The sequence below is a fragment of the Pipistrellus hanaki genome, assembly GCF_964339955.1.
Source record: "Pipistrellus hanaki genome assembly, chromosome: 3".
NCBI classification, from domain to species: Eukaryota; Metazoa; Chordata; class Mammalia; order Chiroptera; family Vespertilionidae; genus Pipistrellus; species Pipistrellus hanaki.
The window spans coordinates 81,868,069-81,885,076 of NC_140505.1; positions in this window are offsets into that span (position 1 = coordinate 81,868,069).

Genomic DNA, 17,008 nt, shown 5'->3' on the forward strand with positions numbered 1-17,008 from the left:
AAAAAAAAAAAAAAAAAAAAAGTAGGAAAAATGTATAAGTTTGGCTTGTTTTTCTCCAGTCCAGAAATCTTCTAAGAGACATGAAAGATTTGGAAATGAGATGAGAGAACAAGTTAGGAGTAAAGGGGTGAGTGCCCACCCACGTAGCAGTCATTCCCCCAGAGCCAGGAGTGGTGGCAGCTGAGGCTCTTCAGAGACCCTTTCTGAGATTTGTGGGGCCCAGGGTCCTGCCTGGGGCACTGTTCACCCAGTCACTGATTATGGTTGGGTACGTGGGAACCGCCACCTTGACTTAATTTGCGTCACTTCTGTCCTCCCCCTGGGTAAGATGAGGCTCATGTCTTTACAGCATTGAAGTTCAATGTTTCCTGCACCCAGTCCTATTTCCTTTACCCTCAGCAGGTCTTGATCCACAGAGCACTTCTTAAGAGCCCTGGTGGGACACAAGTCTCCACTGGAATCCTGTTTCCTGGGAGCCTGATGTGCAGCACTAAAGACGTGAAACAACAAGGATGGAGCCAAATTGTTCTTTATAAGGAAGATTGGTGGTAATAATTTATATTATTAGTGAGGTGGGTGAAGGTGTTGTCTGTAAATTGGTTGGCCAAGTCCCCAGAGAATGGTCTTTGATGGCAGACGGACCTGAGTTTGAGTCCCGGCTCTGTTACTTATCTGAGATTTTTGAGAAACTCAGAGACCTCATCTATAAAGCAGGAAGCCATACTTACCTTGAGATCATATTAATTTTACAGTCATAGTTACCATGCTAACATGGGGGGACAAGTGAAATAGTTATTCTTACCGAATCCCTAGTGCTTGGAGCAAAGAAGGGTCCTCCGCCAGTGCTGAGGGATGGCAAGTGAGCAACCCTGCCGGTGGGTTTCATTCAGAGAGGTATTGGCAGGGATCCAGGCTTTGGAATTTAAGGAAAGGGATGTAAAGAGTAAAAGGAAAATATATCATGGTGGAAAGAGGTTATTGCTTTCAAGACCTAGATGAGTAGGCTGATTGAACTATACATATCTAATTCCTGAAAGATAGCCTAGCAAAACAGTTGAATTACCATTTTAAAGCATTTGCTATTAATGCGGAAGACCTGATGGCCATTTTCTAAAGAATCCTAATAACAACTCTGCTAGTGGCTTAAAGAATTTATTTTATAAGAAATGTGTTTAAATAATCATTAAATGTAGTCAAGGCATTGATTAGGTACTCAAAAATATTTATTGAATGAAGTATATTATATGAGTGTCTTAGGGCTAGTAGAATTTATACCATATAACAATTAGATATTTAAAAATGAAGATTATAGTCACAGAAGTTAGCCAAATGGAAAAGGAAAAATTAACTAAGAAAGAGTAAAACACTTAATACAGGAACGTTCTTAAGTCTAAATAGACTCAGTGAGATGTGGGTGGGTACAAGATAAGCAGCTAGAGAGTTCTGAATGGATTTAGTCCTTATCTATGCTCACAAAAGGAGCTGGCTACCAGAAGGCAAAAACAAAGCAGAATCATCTCTAAGGAATTCTGTATTTGTCTTTGAATGTCTCATAGGATGATTATTTTGGTTCATATAAACTGTCCTGGTTAAATTGGTTTCAATGCTGCTTTTCCTGAGTATGCACCAGCTGATAGTAAGGGTTGACACTCAGCAATGTGTAGGGGAACTTTTCTTCCCTGGGATTAAAATTGTGGACATGTATAATCCTCAGACAGAGCTGGGAGGAAGTCAATCATTCTGGGTATCTGAGTTTTCCACATCCCAAAAAAAACTACCCTGAAAGCACAAGTCCAACTGCTTTCCTCATGCAGTCTATGTTTAAAGGAAAAATGAATGAGAGTATTTAACTGTGGTTCATCCATACTATGGACCACTACTCAGCAATAAAAATGAACCAGGTACTGATTTACTCTACAACTTGGAAGACTCTCCAGAGAATTATGATGAATAAAAAAGCATAATCTAGCCAGGACTGGTTTGGCTGAATGGATAGAGCGTTGGCTTGGGGACTGAAGGGTCCCGGGTTCAATTCCGGTCAAGGGCATGTACCTGGGTTGCGGGCATATCCCCAGTAGGGGGTGTGCAAGAGGCAGCTGATCGATGACTCTCTCTCATCGATGTTTCTAACTCTCTATCTCTCTCCCTTCCTCTCTGTACAAAATCAATAAAATATATTTTTTTAAAAAAAGCATAATCTACAAGACTATCCAGTGTATGATTCCATTTATATCAACATTCTTAAAGTGCAAAATTATAGAAATGGAGAATAGATGAGGAGTCTAGGGTGGGGGTGGTGATGGGATGGGTGTGGTGTTTGTGAGGGACCCTTGTGGTGATTGGACTGTCAGTACCTTGACTTTACCAATGTCAGTATTCTGGTTGTGATATGGTTCTAGAGTTTCGTAAGATGGAGAGTAGAAACTGGGGAAAAGGAACATGGGATTTCTCTGTATTATTTCTTACAATTGCATGTGAACCTATAATCATCTTCAAATAAAACTTCAATTGAAAAAAAGGAGTGTGGGGACTGTAGTGTTCACAGAGAGCACATAACCCTTTTAAGGACAATGGAATTAAAAAAAAAAATGTTGCCATACAGCGCAAACCCAAAATAACAAGCACCTCTCCCAACCATCCAACCAACCAAGAAGTAAAAAATGTCTGATCCCCGATCCCTGACCTACCTATTTAAGCACTAAAAAATTGTAACTATTTTACATGTAAGTCTTTAAAAATGTATTATACGCTACCTGCCTTCTTAAACATAGTACACCGAGTTAAGTAAAATAATCCCCATTGTTCCTAGAAGCAGTATGCCTTTGTCTGAAAATCATAGATAACCTCACTGGAAATGGCTTCAACACAGAGAAAAGGGTATTTGTATAAGAAGTTGGGATAGAGGGTCAGAGAGTTGAGGCTGTTCAATATTATTACATGAAGCTGGGCTGCATGCTGCAAGGTTTACAATCGCTTTTAGGGTTTTTCTGTCTTTTTCACTGTCAGGCTTTATAGTAATGTTTTCCTGATACTGCCAGCATGCTGGCTTGCAGCAGACTTTTATTTCCTTCTAATTTACTGTGTGCTTGGAGAGTGGTTAAGAAAACTGTTGGGAAGCGGTGTGTGTGTGTAAACAGCTGACCAGTAGGAATCCAAAGGTCTGAGTAGTCACTCCTTTGAGTATAGTCTTTGTAACATCCATTTGACAGCTCAAAGACCCTATTAGTTCCAAATATTCAAGACTTCTGACAGATTGCATTTTAAAAAGATAAAATGAAACTTGAAATTGGAAATTGCACGGTGTTTTGCTTATTTCAAACGAGCCAGAATATACTTCTGAGAGGCAGTTTGTAAGAGAGTTAAGAACCACAACTCTGCAGACAGACTGTCTGGTTCGAACCCTGGCTGTAACACATTCCAGCTGTGTGACTTTGGCAAGTTACATAACCTCTCAGTGTCCCAGTTTCTTTTCCGGTAAAATAGGAATGATGTACTTCATTGGGTTGTTAGGGTTAAGTGAGTTATATGTGTAAATAACTCAGAAGAGTCTCTGAAACATAGCAAGTGCTAAATATGCTTATATATGTTAAGCAACAGTATAATTATGAATAAGAATGTTGCCAACCCTACTCACCATCCTCATGTAACTTCCATGATCAGCAGGTCTGGCAGGTTTTCAACCACAGGTAAGGTCATACTGGTACTGTTCCTTTTGATGATGGCAGACACAGGTCTTGCTGCACATGCAGCTCTCCGGGTATTAGTTGGGACAGCAAGGTAGGCCAGAGAAGCAAGACCCCAGGAGGAGACAGACACCGCCTTGAAAACCTAACTCTGTCTAAGAGACTAACTTCCCCAGCTCCCTGGGGAGTCATTACATTTCTGTGTCTTCATTTCCTCCAAAGTGGAAAAGGGGTAATAATCCAGACTCACCTCGCCGGAGTGCTGAAAGCAGGAATAACTAATTAATGCTAGTGAAGCACTTTAAAAGTAAAAAGCACTTTGCAGTAATTAATGTGGTTTCTGCTTTCATCTCCAAGTCTCACAAATAGGAGCAAGGCCCCAGATCGCTCTGGATGGCAGAAACAGGCTCAGGTACGAGCTTCCTGACAGGCAGCTCTGGTTGTCTCAAGGCTCCCAGCCGCTGGAGACCGGTCTGAGCTGACAATTCCAGATCCATCTGCATCCACGCAATCTTCTAGAGACCAAGGCGTTTTCAGTTACAGCAAACACCGCACAAATGTGAGGCTCCGAGCAGGAAGTACAAGGTAAAAAGGATTGCAAAGTCTGGGGCTGCTGTTGACATGCCTTGAAAAACCAAAATGAACTTGCTTCTTCAAGGACTTTGCTTTTATTCTTCCTCATTATAAAGACAGTCGAGTCATGGAGGTCTGCAGCTGCAGTAAGAGCATACGGAATGGGCTTTCTGCAAAGCACACGCACAATAATGCTCTCACACTCTTCTCATGAGCAGTGGGGCAACGGGGAAGCCTGGGTTTGCAGCCCAACCTTCCCCTCCGTCGGGCAAATTTTGCCAAGTAGGATGTTCACCTCCCCAAAAAGGCACCTCCTAATTGAGCTTGTTCTGACTGGTGAGGGGCCCCACAGAAGGTGGAAGTGTCTTCATCATGCAGAGTGCTGGACCTGAGAGGATCGCGCCCCTGTCGCTGGCACTCCAGAATGTAACAGGGATTTCACCAGTGCACCAGACCCTGTTGAAGTTGCGTGTGCTCACCTGGTTTATTAATATGATATTTCAGGGCTTCTTTGGGCTTCTTTGTAAAGGGCTTCTTTGGGCTGGGCTGAGAATCACCGTGCATAGTAGTGTTTCCTAGGAAAATAGGTTCTGATTTCCAAGTGGCTGCCCTGGCATCTGGAATGAAGCCATTTGTAAGAAGGAAGCTGCCATAAAACATTCAACCCTTTCCCCATTATTTCAGAGGTCAGGAATGTGGCTATCTTGAATTTCCTCTGGATGGATGGTGGAGGAAGAAAAATAGGAAGAAGGCAAGGAAGAGAAAAGGAACACCACTTACCACTCCTCCCTCCCGACACCCCAAATGTGTGACCCCCTTGAGAGTCAGTCGAGGAAGGGCTCAGGTGCTACCATATGTCCTGGTGATAATAATTCAGAAACCTTAGGGAAAACTACAGGCTAGGTGGTTGGAAACAAAGGTCCGCTCTCAGTTCACACCAGAGCAAGAATGCTTGTTGTTTTTGGTCCTTTAAGGTAGCCAGGGTTGGGAGGAGGGTCACTCCTGGTCCAATGCCTGGGCCAGGTGGCAGAGAAGGGGAGGGAGAGAAGGTGCAGGGATGATGGCTGTGTCTAAGCACTCCTATTCCCTAACATGCACTTTCTAGGCTGTTTCTCATTTGTCTGGGTCAGAAAGCAGAAGGACCACTAGAACGGCCTCCGTATTCTTGGGCAGAAAGTGATTAAATGTTGGGAAAGGTGTTTGCACACATCAGGTTAGCACATGGAAAAGTTGCTCGGAGTCAGATGGCACCTAGTTCATGTATGCCCAGGTGAGAGACTTGAATGTTAATGGTTGTCCTCAAAACACTGTTTAATCCTGTGTTTCCTTCCCCACTTCCAGGCGGAGTTGGAATTTGTTCTTCTCACTTCAGGTCTCTCACTTTCCAACTGGACTTGAGCAGAAATCCTTCTTACCTGAAAATTTATTAGATAACTTGAGAAATTCTGTTGAGTGACCGCCTTCATTTCTGCACACAACTTCTGGTTGGCATGGCCCAGGTAGGACTGACCTACGGAAGAGCAGTATAGGGCTGAGGGCAGAAGATGGAGGTGAAGACAGGTGTCCACTAGGAGAGAAGCAGCAGCTCTGGACGAAGCACATTCCCTTCACCCCAGCATCAGTCCCTGAAGAGGTACCTGAGGGTGCTATTCCTGCGGGTTGATTGTGGGAGGAGAGAGGAACCTGGCTCCCAGTTTATGACCTGGGCATTCTAGGATGGCCCTCTTTTCCCACTGCTCCAGGAGCAATCTGCTCCAGGAGCAAACCTTTGCTAGGCTGCTTGGAGAGGTGTAACCTTCAGCCCCCCAAGAGCTAGACTTGACTCTGTGAAGGGAGACAAAGCTCAGGTGCTTTCGTGCTGGATTGGAGGAGAGAGGCACCTTTCCTCTGATCTGCCCTGTTCCCATGAGCCCTCACATGGCAGCATGGCTTTCCCTTGGGGCATGCTGGCCACATGTGGTCCTGGACCCTCTCTGAGAAACCTTTTATCCTTTTTGCAGCCTCCTGTGCTGGATGGTCCATTTGCCCATTACTAGTTGAGTGACCTCAAGTAAGTTACTTAATGGCTTGGTGTCTCATTCCTTATCCATAAAGTGGGAAAATAATAATATTGGTCCTATTATGATGTTCAAATGAGTTAAGTCAGAGCACTTCAGATGGAGTGAGTCGGCTATTCCTATTATCCTCAGTGCACACGTGAGAGAGAGGACATTCTGCCTTGGGTATAATGGAGCTTGAAGCGATTTGGTTCGTTTTGTTTGAACTCAGGAGAGCCAGCGGACAGTGGGAACACTTCTATCCAGTCTCCTTTCTGGAAAATTTTTCATGGGTCAGTGGGTAGGAAATAGATAATTCTAATAAAAGAGTAGGCTCTTTGTTACCTACAGAATAAATTCCACATTCATTAGCCTGGCATTTAGGGCCTGACAAGAGAATCTGGCCTGACTTGTGATAGCTCTGCACCCCCCTCCCCACAGTGGTCACTTGTGTGTACCTCCTGAGTGCAGACCCCCGTCGGACTTCCTCCCTGCCCCTCTCCCACAGACCTGCTGGCTCTGGGTTCCAATTGCTCCTGTACACCTTGGCCTTTCTTGCTCCTGTTCCTCCTCCGTGTTGTTGGCTTCTCATTTCTCCTCCTAACAAGACCCATTTCCCATGTCACCTCCCCTGGGAAGCCTTTTCACCTCTGCCCCTTGTTCACCTTCTAATTAAGTCACATCTTTTCTGTAGGATGGTGAGTGTGTGCGCCCACGTGCATTTGGGTTCATTCCTGCCACTGGTCTTACTCCCTTCAAAGCCACCTTCCAAAGGGGCTAGAGCAGTGTTTCCCAAACTTCTCTCATGATGAGAATCACCTGGTAGAGTTGTTAAAACACAGATTCCTGAATCCCAACTAAGAAGTGCTAAACTAGAATTTTTGGGAACATATAGGTAAAATTGTATACCTAACTAGTGCTCTAAGACAGATGTTATATACAGAGCACTAAGTTAGGTATGCAATTTTACCTATATGTTCTCAAAGACAGATGTTATATACAGAGCACTAAGTTAGGTATGCAATTTTACCTATATGTTCTCAAAAATTCTAGTTTAGCACTTCTTAGTTGGGATTCAGGAATCTGTGTTTTAACAACTCCACCAGGTGATTCTCATCATGAGAGAAGTTTGGGAAACACTGGGCTAGAGTCATAGTTCTGGAAGCACACCTCAACACCTCTCTGTCTCACCAGCTGCTATAATTGAATGGCAGGCACAGTGCTCAGCATTTGACATTTGTTATTTTCTATAACTCTCACAGGTGGATACCATTTTACAGATGAAAGAATGGAGGCTTAGAAAGATTTAAGTATCTCGCCAGAGTTTACACCATTAGTAAGAGCAGTGATTCCACGTGAAGTCCGGTTGACCCCCCTCCCCCCCCCCAAACCAGTGCCCCAGACCCTCTGGCTGTACAGCCTGTGCTGGTTCCCCAGATTAAAACCTAAAACGAGTAACAGCCATCCTCCTGGGCAGAGAGCACAGCCTGGGCCCCATTTCTCGCCCAGCCCAGGCGCGGGCCGTCCCAGTGGATCAGGTGGCGTTGCTGGTCTTGGGGCTGCAGCCTTGATGCCTCTGCTGCTTTTCCTGGAACGTGTAGCTGCTTAACCACTATGAAAATCTCGAGTCAGCTCAAGTGTTAGCTCATCTGAGAAGCCTTTCCTCCACGCCGCTCTCTCCAACCACGTGGGGTAAATCGGACTCCTTCCTGTGCCCCTCAGCTTCCCCCACCATAACCCTGTGCGCAGTGGCTGGTTCACAAGCCGTGCAGAGGACTCAGGCTCTGCTGTCTTCCTCCTCGCATCCCTGCGCCCAAAGGTCTGACTGGGAGCATGCGCATCGTAACTCCCGCAGGAGGAGTGAAGAGCTGCGTGAATGATGCACGCGTTTCTTCTGCCTTGCTGGCTGCCAGCCCCAGTTCTCAAAGAACGGGTCCAGCAAATTCCCATGGGGCCAGGCTGTTGGGAGGGTTTGGGGGAAACCATGCTAATAACCTTTCCCCTAGGAGAAATGTGTGGGTTCATAGGTCATCCTGTTGGCCTGAGGGCAGTTCAAGCCTGCACTTGGACACCAGAGACTTGGCTGCTAGGCTGTTGGCTGGAGATCATTTTGCCCACCCTGAGGTCCCAGCAGGCTGGCAGCAGAGAGCTTAAGTGACTTGCTCAAGGACCCTAGAACCAAGAGACAGAGGTTGGGATTGGAACCAGTGACCTTGGTTTTGGGACTGGAGAACATTTCTCAGCCTTTGAGAGGGTTCACTGGGGGTGCAGGGTTTGGGCCAACTTTGAAACCCGTGGGGCCATCTGGTGAAGTTGAGAAAAGAAAAGCAGCCCTACTTCAGAGGCTGTGGGCTGATCAGCGTACCTGAGCTGTCTCTGGGACAGGAAGCAATACTTTCAGAATTTTAGCCCCAAAACCTCAGAAACTTTTTGATGATGCATTAAATGTCACATATATTGCCGACAGGAGGAAAAAACCCCAGGTATCAGCCTTTGTTACTGAGATGACAGGAGATACTCAGTAATATCACAGGAAGTCATGCTGTCAAAATACAGAGAGGGCAGTGTGTAGGGGACCACACCTTACAATAACCGTCCTCAGTTCAAGAGCTTCCGAGTGCACCTTCTAAGGCAGAGCTGGCGGAGGTCTGGGGTGGAGGGTGGGGTCTATGTGGGCATTTTTGCTGTGAATTGCAAGGCACAGAGTTGAACTGAACAGCTGCTCCACAGTAGAAGCTTGGTCACTTGTTCAGTGAACAAAATACTTGAATCTACACAAGTCTCTGCTTCCTTCCTCTCTGTCACTTGCCTGTAAACGCCACACAAGGGCTGAAAAAGCCAGCAGAGCTGTTCAAGGACACATTTTTGAAAATAAAAGGGTCTTATTTCATTTTCATCACATGTGCCGGGGCAGCGTTTTCTGCTTCGAACCCCTCCGCGGAGGCATGCGCACACCACCCTGAGACTAGCCTGCCCCCTTGTCACTCACTAATGAGAAGACCCAGTCATTCCCATGGAAAACCCAGAACTCTGAGGGGGCTCAGAGGACAGCTGTGGGCAACTGAGCCTCTGCCGTCACTAACTAGGCTTCAGGTTCCCGCAGGGAGGGTCGTCATCATCACTGAGCACTTAGGAACTCCTGCAGCGTGCTTCCCTGTGCCGTCCCCTGCCTCCTGCCTCACAGGAACCATGGTGGTGGGATGTGGCTTTCTTACATGACTTGTGTGCGCATTCTGAGCGGCTCTCAAGCTTCCCCAGAGATATCTCTCCCACAAGTCCCTAAGTGATCTCCAGTGTCATGCTGGGACCCTGGGCTGGGGCCATGTGTTATAGGGATTGCACATTCACGGGGGGAGCAGCAACAGTGCACATGTCTGCCTCCCTCTCAGTGAGGCCACCACCTCTGGGTAACCCCGCCCAGCTGTGCTGCCTGTGGTTGTCGACAGATATTCTCCATCTCACGCTCCTGAGAGCTCTCTGTGCATCACTTACTGTGTGCTTCACATTCCTTTGCGTGTTCATCCTGGTGAACAATTCTCTGAAGCAGGTTTTTAAGCCCCATTTTTAGACAGAGGGAACTGAAGCTCAGAGTTATGTGATCTTTGCTGGTTCCACATCTGGTGAGTGGCATTCCAGGAGTTGACACATTGGTCTGTTTCACTCCCAAGCCCATAGTTTTACAGCCCAACAACCTGGCATTGCAGTCTGTGCCCCTCACAACCTGCAACCACAGGTTCCCAGGACATGGGACTTGCTCTGCTAAAACCAGGAGAGTCCAGGCAACCTGGGATGGCGGGACTCCAACCTGTGCAGGCAGGATGTTAGAGCCAGGCCCAGTCTAGGAATTGGGAAATATAAAAGGGAAATATATGATTAAACTTTTTTGTTTTCGTTTCTGGCTCTTTGATAATCAGCTTTTAAGTTGTGGGTGTTTTTCTTTTGTCATTTGTGTCTAAATGACACTTTATGTCAAATGCAAGTATTCAAAGTTTGGTTGGGCCAAGCTTGATTGGATTGAGATATTACTTTTTAATAACAGGTAAGATTTCAAGGTTGACTTCGCATTTGTTCTCTTATGTTTTCTAGTCATACCTTAGTTGTCTTTTCTTCATGTGATCATTTAGCAATCTTGGCCATGCAGGTCATGGGTTCATGAGGGAGGCCATGCACCTCCCTAGTTCACCAGCAATCTCTTTGCCTTTCAGTTAACAGAAGCAACGCCTTAGCAGCCTCTGCTGAGACAGGAGCACACGTGCCCACCGGCTCTTCTCTGAGGTGGACCCGGGGGCAGACAGGGAGCCTGCGCTCAGGAGCCCGGAGCTCCCTGCCCTGTGCGCCTTTCCCGAGGAGGGCAGATCTAGGGCTCCTCTATTCCCACTTTGGCTCCTTGCGACATTTTCTGGTGACCATGCATGGCTGCTAAGCCACCTTTGCCAACAATGCTCAGACAAGCCTTTCTTTTAGCCATGCGTCCTAACCAGCTTTTGCTCTTTGTTTCTCCATCTCCTCTAGCTTCCAACAAAATAGCCTTTGTGATCTTAGATGTTTTCTCCTGCAGCTAATCTCACTGACCTTTCTTGTGGCCAATGGAACTAACTCCTGTTAATTAGTTAATGAGACTATTTAGCTAAAAAGTAAGCAGATGAAGACATTCTAGTTAATGAGAAAAAAAGTTAAAACTTTAAAGGAATCCTCTCGACTTTTAATTTTTTTTTTTTTTTTTTAACTGAGTAACTGGATCGGCGTCCTTGCAGTAGGCACTGACACCAACACCAAACAATGACCTGGAGTGAGGTCCAGGTGTCTGCATTGTCGCCAGGCTCCCAGACAACTTTGCTGTGCCCTGAAGTCTGAAAATTGCTGGCTGCCCGGCCCCGTCAGTACCACAGCCACCAGGACAAGGAAGAAGGCAGGGACCCCATGCACCACCCTAGTTCACCAGCAATCTCTTTGCCTTTCAGTTCTAAAACCAGCTCACTGCTAGACATTTCTGTAAGATTGAATTGTCAGTCTTTTAAACGGGCTTCTCCTAAATGAATTCAACATCGTCCTTCCAAATCTGCTCTCACTCCTGAGATCACTGTTTCAGTGATCTCACTACCCACCCTTACCCTTGACCCATCCAATCTACAGACCTCAAAGTCACGTTCTTCTTGTCCCCATCCCTACATTCTCCTTTGCATCCCTCCCACCTGGCATCATGCCTCAGCACCCTTCCTGGGCCACTGCACGTCTTCAATATGGTTTCACTATCTAGTCGCTACAGTCTGGCCTCCCAGTGTTGGCAGCTATCCTGAGGCACAGTCTGATTTGCAGGGGTCCTCAAACTTTTTAAAGTGGGGGCCAGATCACGGTCCCTCAGAGAGCTGGAGGGCCGGACTATATGAACTACTAATTCCTACTGTAACACCTCGGCTGCGCTCACTGCCCAAAAAACCTGGGGGGCCGGATCAGACTCCTCTGCGGGCCGCATGTGGCCCGCGGGCCGTAGTTTGAAGACCCCTGGATTACAGGATCCTCCCCTCACCTCAGCCATCTTCTGTGTCTTCCCTGTTCTCATGGTCTCCCAAGGGCGGCCCAGCTGGCCCCCAGCCTCACCCACCTTCCACCTTGCACTCTGGCCACAACACAGGCTCTTCTGAGTCCTAGTTTGGCTCATGCTTTTCCCTCACCCTGGCTCCTCAGGTCATGGAAATCCTAATCTATCCCCACAAGCTGTCTCCTCGGTGAAGCCTTCTTTGGTTCTCCTAAAATGAATGAATTACTCTGTCTTCTGTGCCTATCTGCACTTTCTCTGTCCTTCTGTCATGTATTACTGTTAGTCTGTAACAGTCCTGAGCACAGACTGCAGTTACTACGGGCATCTGGGCCTCCAATGGTGTTAGTGACTTTGCTACCACATGCTGGAGGTCTTGATCTCCCCTTAAAGGGTTTTGGGGTTTCCCTAGGAACTGCCACTTCAAAGCCATTCAGAAAGAAAAAATTAGAGCTAAGTTAGGCAACATTGTTTACTTCTTAAGACGATGCTTTGGCGCTCCTTCCTGCACCTGTGAGAAGCCTCCAGTTCCTCAGCTGAGCTGTTAAGAGCAGGACCCGGGAGGAGGGGAGTTGGGGGTGAGCTCCAGCCAGGGCTATTCTCAGTGCACCCCAGTCTGGGAGAAAGGGGTATGAGATTCCAACACTGAATTGCCTTCACAGGCACTTCTTTCCTAACTTGGCCCAGAGGGGATGTTTGTAATTCTTCCACGGGGAGGATATGCCTTTTTCTAACTGGCAGAAAGTCTGCCGCCTTCTGTACGTGACCACACTATCTTTTTGCTCCTAAAATGTCAGCAAGGGGTGGCCCTGGGCTGCCTCCTGCGTGGGAGTCTTGCCCTTGATCATGGATTCTGGGCGACCACACTTTCACAATGGCTCTTTGTGTGGGTGGGTCTTGCCTCCTTCAAATGACCTTGAATAACACTCTCCTCTGCACCCTTTCTGGCTGCCGCAGGAAGAGGCATGACCACTCTGAGTCTAGGACCTTGAAACCATTTTAGACTCAGGCAGGAAAAATAAACAGATGGTGAGGTGGCTGCCCTTGAGGTCTCGCTCTCATTACTCACCCGGCACTGGTGGTCAGTGGATGGAGTTTTTAGGACTTGGATTTGCAGTTTGTCAACTGATTAAACAAGAGGGCTCTATGGAGAACTCACACGGGCTCATCTCTCCTAGGGAAAACCTGAATGACAACAGAGCACTTACACTCACCCCAGACCAAACATGACCTGGCTGCCATGCGGGCCCCTTTGGTGCTGAATTATGGTGCTGTGATGGAGACTTTTTTCTTAGTTATTCTACTCCAGTTGATCTAAGTCCTCGCCCGGTCATTCCAGAGTGTCCCACAAACCCCGAGCTCCCCGCAGGTGGGCCGCAGGGGAGAGGCCGGGAGGACTGAAGAGCAGAGGAAGGGCTGCAGTCAGGGTGGGGCTCTGACCAGCAGTCTCCCCTCAGCAGCTGAGCGGCCAGCTCCCCCCCCACCCCAACCCCCCGAGGGCGCCCTGAGAGCCTGGTGAGGAGAGCCGGGCGCCCGCCAGGGAGGCCGGCCCAGGGCGTTCTCCCTGCAGCGCTGTTCCCTGGGTTTGCCAAGACCCACGAGTCAGGGGCTGGAGAAGCATTTTCTCAGCGAGGCCTTTGCCCTCTTGGCAGGTTCCTCAAAGCTGCTTTGCTCTCCTTGTGCCTGCGCCAGGGAGCCCCTGCAAAAGGCGCTTTTTGTTCCCACTTCTCAATGGGACACCCTCAGGGAGCCTCGGAGAGGCGCGCTGGGAGCTGGAGGATGCTTGAAGCAGGGCCACTTGGGTGGGCAAAGGAGGGAGCAGGGAGCGGCCGGCAGCAGAGGAGCCGCACTTGGGACCGGGGATGGGGGTGGCTGGAAAACGCGGATACTGCCCGTAGGAACAGCGCAGAGGAACCTGAAGAGGTGGGAGGCAAAGAGCACTTACCCCCTTTTGATTTTTATATTTTTAGTTGCACCGCAGTCTGTTATTCAAAGAATACCTCGGGTCTGTGGTGATGGGTGCTTAGGAAGAGACAGAAAGAGAATTTGCATTGGGATTTAGTGACTTCAGGACACTAAAATTATTTCCCCCAACCTCAGCTGATACATTTTCACAGAAAGGTGCATTTGTCATCAGCTCTGAAATGAAGGCCACCTGTGCCTCCTGTGACATGATTCAGACCAGAGTCCAGCTTAGGAATCATGGGTGATGGCCGCAAAATGCTGTCAAATACAGAAACCTTTCTGCTGATAGAAACAGAGTCCTGGGCCAGAAGCAGTGCCAGAAGTCCATCCACTCTTTGTCTTGGGTAAACATTTTAAAAAAATAGATGTTTTTATTGATTTTCAGAGAGAGAGGAAGGGAGAGGGACAAAGAGATATAAACATCTAGGAGAGAGAAACATCATGGATTAGCTGCTTCCTGCATGCCCCCTTTTGGATACGGAGCCCAAAACCCGGGTATGTGCCCTGACCAGAAATTGAAACTGTGATCTCTTGGTTCATGGGTTGACACTCAATTGCTGAGCCTTGCTGTCAGGCATGAATAAACATTTTTTTAAAAAATATTTAAAAAAAATATATTTTATTGATTTTTTACAGAGAGGAAGGGAGAGAGATAGAGAGCTAGAAACGTCGATGAGAGAGAAACATCAACCAGCTGCCTCCTGCACACCTCCCACCAGGGATGTGCCCGCAACCAATGTACATACCCCTGACCAGAACCTGGGACCTTTCAGTCCGCAGACCGACGCTCTACCACTGAGCCAAACCAGTTTCAGCTGAATAAACATTTTTTATTGAAATCTTTTTGTAGTGAGCCTGATAGCTCTCTAATTCAATTATATTCATCTCTTAAGATACCTTGCCTTATCCTATTTATTTATAACAATTGGTTATAAAATATAATTGAACTAGTTGAAGATTTGTAAATAAAAAATGAATTTCATTTGAAACTGGTGAAAGACAAGTTAAAAAATTATTCCCTAAGTACAGCAAGAATGTTGAAGAAGAAAATGAACAATTTTTCTTTTGAAAAATTCTTAATAAGCCAAAAAATAATTAAATCAACCAACCAAACTAAATAAGAAAATACCTTCCCAGTGCCTCATTTAGTCCAGTTTGTACAAAGTTCATATCTGGTTTTATGACCTAACGTTTCCCCTATTGTTTAGGTGGATTTGGACATTATCTTTTAAACGTGCCATTTCCAAGGAAAGTCTGAACTGGTTTACTTTGCAGAGCATTCACAAAGCAGGCTATCACTGCGCACAAGCATAACAGAAGCCCTGGAAAGATGATATACCTTCCTTCCTGAGGCAGATATTTCAGGATTGGGGAAGCAGGGCTTCCTGTGTTCTCACAGGGGCTGAGATAAAGAAATGCAGGCTAGCTTCAGAGGGAATCAAGCCTGGCCTGAGCAGGAGGCGATTGTTTGTGTGCACAGCCCCATTCTACAATGAGAAGCAGGCAGGGCCAGAGATTGCATGTGGACAGGATGTGATGTGGGGTGGATGGCGTTTGTAGCCTGTGATGTCAAGGAGGAGGTTTGCAGAACTCTCAGGGAAGTTCAGCACCTCCCCCTCCCCACCTCCCCGCAAAGCACCAACCTTCACAGCATAAACTGGTCTTACTCCTGCCCTCTTTCACACAAAGGAGCATCAGGCATCTTGATGTCCTCTGGGAGTGTTTATGTTATTTATATTATGTGTTCCCCTTCTTCCCACTTTCCACAAAAGGCAAAAGAGAGGTAGGTAAATTTGTTTTCCTTTTGTTTCCTCACTCTCCATTCAATTTCCCTTTTTGTGCTTACTCACCCCTTCCTCATCCGGTCCTGCAGCCCAGGAACTCCTACTAAATCAATGAAAGTAATTTGAACATTTAATTAATCCGAAGATACTCATGTCCGATAACTGTGGCATTTTCCTTTTATGCATCTAAAAAAGTCCATCAAAGAAAAAAGACTGAACAACTCAGCAGCTACCACATCTAAAAAATGTAATAATAATAACAAAGATACTAATATAACCATAAAAAAACCCAATACAATAATAACAAAAAGTTTGTGGGTTTCTTTTGGGTAGAAGTAAATGGAAATGAAATGGAAGGAATTATAAGATTATTAATTTTCTCATATTTCTTAGTTGGAAGATAATGGATACTATTTGATATCTGAAGCTAATTAAGAAGTATAAATTTAACCACTGTTAGAACTAAAATTCAGACAATACAGTAAAAAAAAAAAGGAAATGTAAATGAAGCATTAAAAGTGAAAAAACATATAAGATGGTAGCATTATGACAAATGTATTATAATAAATGTAAATGAGTTCAACTCATTTATTAAAAGAAATCAGCTCATAAAATGGGTAAAAAAACCAAAACCAAAACCCACAACAGGGGGGGAATGGTAAGATATGTACCCAGATAATAATTTAATAAAAAACAAAACAAAACAAAACAAAAAACCCACAACAAACCTACACACAACTATGCACTGTCTTAAAAAAGTGAGAACCTAAAACTAAGTGCCTCAGAATCAGGATAGTGTGTACACTCCCAGGAATCTCTCTCTAATGGTGGAATTCCAGGCACTGCGGCATTTGGGAGGGGTAGATATTTTTGGACTAAGTTTTCCCAGCCTCTAAAATCAGACTGTGTGGTTGCCAGCTCATGAGACCAGCCCTGTGTTTGTTCTAGATTGCTGAGCTTCCAAAGAGCAGGGGCTGTGCCCGCTTTCTTTAATGCCAGGCATTTCCGAGGACCGCGTGAGGACATACAATACTTTATGATGTGGCGGGTGAGAAACACTCTCATCACCAGTCCATTAAGGTAGAGCGTCTCTGGGGGAATCCTTAGGAAGTTACATTAACTATTTTTGGGCTTTGGATGTGCTACTTGATATCTCCAAACATCTGTGTTTAACCGGTCAGGGCATGATCTATCGAAGTTCCCCTATGTGTCACGGTTTCTGAGAGGTGGAGTTACACAGACCTGGGTTAGCACACCAACTCTTCACTTCCCTGCTGTGAGAACCTGGGAAAATTACTTAAACTCTCTGACTGTCAGTTACTCACCTGTATAATTCATTTATTTATTCAACAATTCTTTGTTGAAAGCTTACTATATGGCAGTCTATTCTGAATGCTGTGGCTACAAAGTCTCTGCCTTCATGGAGTGCGC